Below are 6000 nucleotides of genomic sequence, written 5' to 3' on the forward strand. Positions count from 1 at the left end.
GTTAATATTATAGCAGGGAGCAATCAGTTCATGTTTTGAAAGTGTAAATAGTAGGTTAGTGCAAAAGTAATTGCTGTCTTCGTCACTGAAAGTAATGGGAGAAACCTCAATTACTTTTGCACCAATCTAACAATTGTAACAGTATTCTTAATGGCAACAAAAAATAATTCTGAGATCATTGAAATAATTGGCATAAGGTCTACTTTTCCAATGAAAATAGGTGTCTTATTAAAAACATCATTACTTACCTTTTAAAATATTTTCACAAACAAAGCCAAGCAATAGTTCTTCTTTGCTTAAGATGTAGAAACCCAAAACAATATGTGATTTTACTCTAACAATGAGAACCATATAATCTACAACATTTTAAATTCCCTTAGAAAACTGAGGTTATAATGCAAACAAGTAAACTATATTCTCGAAACTCAAATGCCTCAGGAGGAATAAAACATAGTTTGTTTTGCAGTTGGCAGAGCACAAGGGGAAGAAGTGGTCATCATAAAAGTAGATAAAAAGAATACAGCTGATATTTTAACAAACTCTCAAAGGCTGAAGGTAGGCCAGCTTGACAGTTTAAAATAACTGGGAGCTCCAGGTCAAAGGGAGTCCACATTTACTTAGAAGTACTTTTCCATGAGTTCCAGCAGTTCTCACAAGAAAGGTCAAAGACAATTTATTACCCTTAAGAAAAGGCCCCTCAGGTGAGTGGTATAGAAACAAACTAACCTTCCTCTAGAACCCCAGGTAAATATCCACTGGTTCTGGAAAGAAATAGAAGCAAAAATGGTCTACATCTGTGGGGAGGCACAGAAAATGCTTTTAGACTCAAGATTCTAAACCAAGCAGAAACTAAGCAGAAATCTCCCCCAGCTGAGAGAAGGGCAGAAAACTCATTCACAGAAAAACCACCACAAATGCAAGGTAAAGTTGGGAAGTGCGGGGATACCGAGAAAGCTCCATTATCGAGGCCCAGGTTCATATGTCCTTTCTGTGACCAAGGCTGGACAAACATAACTGAGAATCTCCTAACCTCCAAAAACAATTCTAGCAGTGAGTAACAAGAAATAGCAGTTATTTTTTAGAGGGGAAACAAGAGCATGGAGAGGGCATCACTATGGGGTCCAGCAGTGCAAAGATGACTGAAAGCTTAGAGTAACACACAAATAGTGAAAAAAAGAAAAAACAATCAAACACTGCAGTCTTTACCCTAGGCACAAGAAATAGCAATCCACTTCTGGAAAGATGGGTTGCTTGTGTTGCACTGGAGGTAATGACAGAAACACAAAACTATATAAACTAACTCAACCCCTGGATAGAGTGATTGAACCTCCCAAAGAAGATGCATACACATACATAAATATGATTTAACTCAGTCTCTACTGTCCTATACACAGTGAACTACATTCATTAAAAAAATGACAAACACAAAAAGGATGAAAAATTAACACATCTTCAAGAGATAAATAATAAACAGAACTAGACACAGAGATGACATTAAAATAGCTATAAGTAATGTATTAAATAATCTAAGAGAAAAGATGAACAGAATTCTTGAACAGAAAGCATATTTGAGCAGAGAAATGGTGATATGGTTTGGCTACGTGTCCACCATCAGTCATAGCCAGAAGTCCTAAGGTAATATCAAAATCTGATAAATTGAGAAGTAGCATTCAAAATAATTCTTATGTATATTGAATAACCACTGGAGGAAATAGTTAAATGATTAAAATTTAGTTGTGTTAAAGTATAATTTTCAAAAAGGTAAAATTATGACTCTAAAACAAACATAAAATAAGGATGTGTCAAATATCTTATTCAATTCATTAATTAAAGAGGGAACCAACCAGTAAGGTACAGCACAAAGGGCATTTGAATTGCTAAACAGTGTTAGGAAATTTATGAAAGAAATGTTAGGATCTGATTGCTGGATCAGATATAAAACTGTGTAATGTCCCACAGGACAATAAACTGTATCTATTATGTTTTCCACTGGATCAAAATTGGTTGCATTCTCTATCAGAAAAAAATCTACTAGTTAATATGTAACTTTTATCCTTGGCCCAAAGTGTTTAGCTTTTATCCTTGGCCTAAAGTGTTGCTTTTGGTGAATTGGTCTACAAATAGAACAGAACGTTTAAAAAATGTTGTTTAGCCATGTATGATTACTACTTAGGTAAAAAGAAAATAGAAAATAAATTAAAATATTTGTCTATTAAGGTAAGATCAGCCAACATTTATTTGAAGTTTGATATGTGCTGAGCACCTTGCAAATATTTAACATAAATTACATTGTTTAATTTTGCCACATCCTCTGAATCACATAGATGGTCTTTAAAAATTTGCTACATCCTGTGAGATATGTAATATTAATTTGTGCATCATACATATGAGGAAAGAAGTTCTAGGTAAGTTAAGAAACTAGGTCAAAGTTACATATATACTGAATGACAATTGCTTGTCTGTGATTTTAACTATGTACTAATCATACCAGAGAATGAGGAGAAGCTGGCTGTTTCAACATTAGAATAGAGCACATTAGGATATGGAGATTATTCTGGGATTTGAATAATTCATTAGGAAAATAAACAAAACTCATTTCTGATTTGATGGTATTTGTGTTTAGGAGTTTCGAGAAGAAGTACGGAAGCAGACAACATTTAAATGTTTCCCTACTTAGAACAGCAGAGACCTATCGTTTGAATAGCCTTAGCTTTTCTCTTGCACAATTTTAGCCTTGTCAGCTCATTTAAGCCGATTAGGTTTTTGAATGTTAATAATACATAATTATTGCCATCTTCAATGAATGCCTTTGTTTATTTAACTGCAGTTTTCTCCACATGACTACTCAGTGTACCAAACTATTTTACTGTTCAGATTTCCTTTTACAATTAAAATTTACATGATTATCTTTTGAATATGAAGTATCTACTTGTTGCCAAATAGTTCGGTTTTGTTTTTACTATAATAGCTAGTGTCTTAATATAGGTGTGCTTGAGAATTTCTCATTTATTTGTTTCACGACAGAGTTTTTTTTTTAGTTTTGCTACTTAAAACACTATGCTAATGATTGAGCCTATGCTATTTCAATGTTTTGGTGCTTCTTCAAAATTCACTGTTAGACGAGATATATATGTATGTATGTATGTATGTATGTATGTATATATTGCCTGAAGAACCTAATTCCTACCACTGCTGCATGTGGAAAGGAAACATTGAAAGAATAGTGCTACCAGAGGGATATGATAGGGAAATGTGTGTGTGTGTCTGTGTGTGAAGATTCCCATAACCTACTAGCTTTAGCTGAAACCCACCTCACACCTTCCCACCCCAGAGGACTTGCTTTCCAGTTGGTTTGTAGAGAAGCTTATTTTTTCTCACATCACACAGATCATACTAATGAGAGATCTCCTCCTTGCTTCCCTTCAGGGTTCCAGTCCCTAACTTTGTCACTGTTCACCTACGCCTTTGAGGCTAGAACATTCTCTTTCTCTTCTTGTTGATGTCACCTTCTCTTCTGCTGTCATTCTTCTACACCCAGTGGAGACTTCAGATTCTGGACCTTCATCTCCTCTCAGATGCTTTTCATCCTTCACTGCCATGTTAGGGGAGAAAATATCTAACATCGCAATTTGTTCATTTCTTAAACTTTTCATTTTTAGTAATCATTTTCCCCATACTCTTTACCACCTACCCTGATGGTCATATGCTAGATTTTGCTTTCAATGTCTTATGTCTTTTTTGTTTTTCAGTTTCTCTATTAGTGCCTTATTTTATATTAAATATATATTTTCTTTAATTTCTTTGTCATTTCTTTCACTGAAATTTTTGAGTTATTTTCTTAGTGGTTCCTTTGGAGATTAAAATATTCATCTTAATTTATAGCAATTTAGTTCAAATTCATACCAATTAATTTTAATAATATAAAAAAATTGCTCATATACATATAGCATGCATCCCATCTTTATATTATTGCCATAAATTACATCTTAATAGATTGTATGCCCATCAACTTAGATTTATAATTGTCATTTTTATGTAGTTCTCCTCTATATCAGATAGAAAAAAGAGAGTTAATGATAAAATAGAGTTGGCCCTCATATCCATAGATTGTATACTTGTGGACTTAACCAACTGCAGATCAAAAATATTCAGAAAAAAAATCCAAAGAGTAAAGTTGCAAAGAGAAAAATTTGAATTTGCTGTGTACCAAGTACTATGTTAAATCCTCACAAATAAAGGGATTTGTAGGCTTCTATTGGGTATTATAAGTAATCTAGAGATGATTTAAAGTGTACATGAGGATGTGTATAGGTTATATGGAAATACTACACCATTTTACGTAAGGAACTTGAGCATCTGTAGATTTTGGGATGCACAAAGTTTCCTGGAACAAATCCCCCATGGGTACTGAGTAATGACTGTATACATTTGTACTGTTTGTTATATTTTCCTATGTAGTTACATGTCTCAGTGTTTTTTTCATTGCTTCAGGGTGAAATAAAAGAACACTAGACAATAACTAAGCTCTACATGAGTTATTGTCTAGTGTTCTTTACTTCAGGTTAACGACTCCCTTTAGCATTTCTTATAGGACAGATATGCTAGTGATGAATTCTCTGATATCATTTATCTGGGAATGTCTTAATTTTTCTTTCATTTTTGAAGGATACTTCTGCTGGATATAGAATTCTTGTTAGACACTCTTTTTTGTTTTTCTTTTAGCAATTTAAACAAGTATGTAATCCAATGCCTTCTGGCCTTCATGATTTCTGAAAAAATAAACTGTTAATTTTACTGAGGATCCCTTGTATGTGATGAGTCACTGCTTTCTTGCTTTCAAGATTCTCTCTTTGTCTAGGGTTTCTAACAGTTTGATTAAAATGTGCTTGGTGTGGATCTGTTTGAGTTTATCCTGTTTGGAATTTGCTAAGCTTTTTGAATGCGTAGCAAAATGTTTTAAATCATGTCTGGGAATTTTTAAGTCATTATTTTTTCAAGTGTTCTTTCAGCCTGTTTCACCCTGTCCTCTTTTATTATTCTCATGATGTGTTTCTATGTGTTACCTATTATTATTATTTTTTCTTCCTCAGACTAGGTAATCTCAATGAACTTATCTTAAAGTTTGTTGATTCTTTCTTCTATCTGTTCAAATCTCCTTTTGAGTTCCCTAGTCAATTTAGTAAACATTTTACAAGAAATAATTATTTTTAATACAACAAAGAAATGAACTTTCTCAAGAATATTTTGATAAATTCTTGTCATTTTGAATAATGTTAAATGTGGTTTTGTCATTTCATTAATGTAGACTTTATAAATAGATTCATAAATGTATTATTCTTGAATATTTTCAATCACTATTTGATATGGTTTGGCTGTGTCCCCACCCAAATCTCACCGTGAATTGTAGTGTCCATAATCCCCATGTGTCACGGGTAGAACCCAGTGGGAGGTAATTAAATCACGGGGTTGGGTTTTTCCTGTGCTGTTCTGGTGATAATGAATAAATTTCGTGAGATCTGATAGTTTTATAAGGGACTTTTCCCCCTTTTGCTCGGCCCTTCTCCTTGCTACCTCCCTGTGAAGAAGGATGTGTTTGCTTCCCCTTCCACCATGATTGTAAGTTTCCTGAGGCTTCCCTAGGCCTGTGGAGCTGTGAGTCAGTTAAACCTCTTTATTTTATAAATTACCCAGCCTTTATTAGCAGAATGTGAATGGACTAATACAGTAAATTGGTACCACAGAGAATGGGGCACTGCTGTAAAGATACCCAAAAATGTGGAAGCAACTTTAGAACTGTGTAATAGGCAGAGGTTGAAACAGTTTGGAGGGCACAAAAGAAGACAGGAAAATGTGTGAAAGTTTGGAACTTCCTAGAGAATTGTTGAATGTCTTTGACCCAAATGCTGATAGTGATATGGACAATAAAATCCAGGCTTAGGTGGCCTCAAATGGAGATGAGGAACTTGTTAGAAACTGGATTAAAGGTCACTCTTGCTATGC

The 6000-nt window shown here is 34.0% G+C and overlaps 1 pseudogene; it reads right to left on the reverse strand.

Moving 5' to 3' along the window:
* LOC134739784 (uncharacterized) overlaps positions 1-3599 on the reverse strand; it is a 51728-nt pseudogene extending 48129 nt beyond the window's left edge.
* Between the last annotated feature and the right edge of the window lie 2401 nt (positions 3600-6000).

This window comes from Pongo pygmaeus, chromosome 5 (genome assembly GCF_028885625.2).
Source record: "Pongo pygmaeus isolate AG05252 chromosome 5, NHGRI_mPonPyg2-v2.0_pri, whole genome shotgun sequence".
NCBI lineage: Eukaryota > Metazoa > Chordata > Mammalia > Primates > Hominidae > Pongo > Pongo pygmaeus.